Below are 200 nucleotides of genomic sequence, written 5' to 3'. Positions count from 1 at the left end.
CGCGGCAGCCACCCTCCCGCACACCCAAGCCCCAGCGCCGACTTCCCACCTCGGCTTCAACTTCATCCCGGTTCTGCGCTTGTCGCGTCGATTTTGTTTAACCTCGCCGACCCCTTCTGAGAGGACGATGGGTTTGCCTCGCCAGGGCCCTACGGATCAGGGAACCCACCCCACGGACCTCCACCCTTTCTGCGTTTGGC

This window comes from Eurypyga helias, unplaced genomic scaffold (assembly GCF_000690775.1).
Source record: "Eurypyga helias isolate BGI_N326 unplaced genomic scaffold, ASM69077v1 scaffold37282, whole genome shotgun sequence".
In the NCBI taxonomy this organism is placed as follows: domain Eukaryota; kingdom Metazoa; phylum Chordata; class Aves; order Eurypygiformes; family Eurypygidae; genus Eurypyga; species Eurypyga helias.
Note: the sequence above shows the minus strand (reverse complement) of the source record.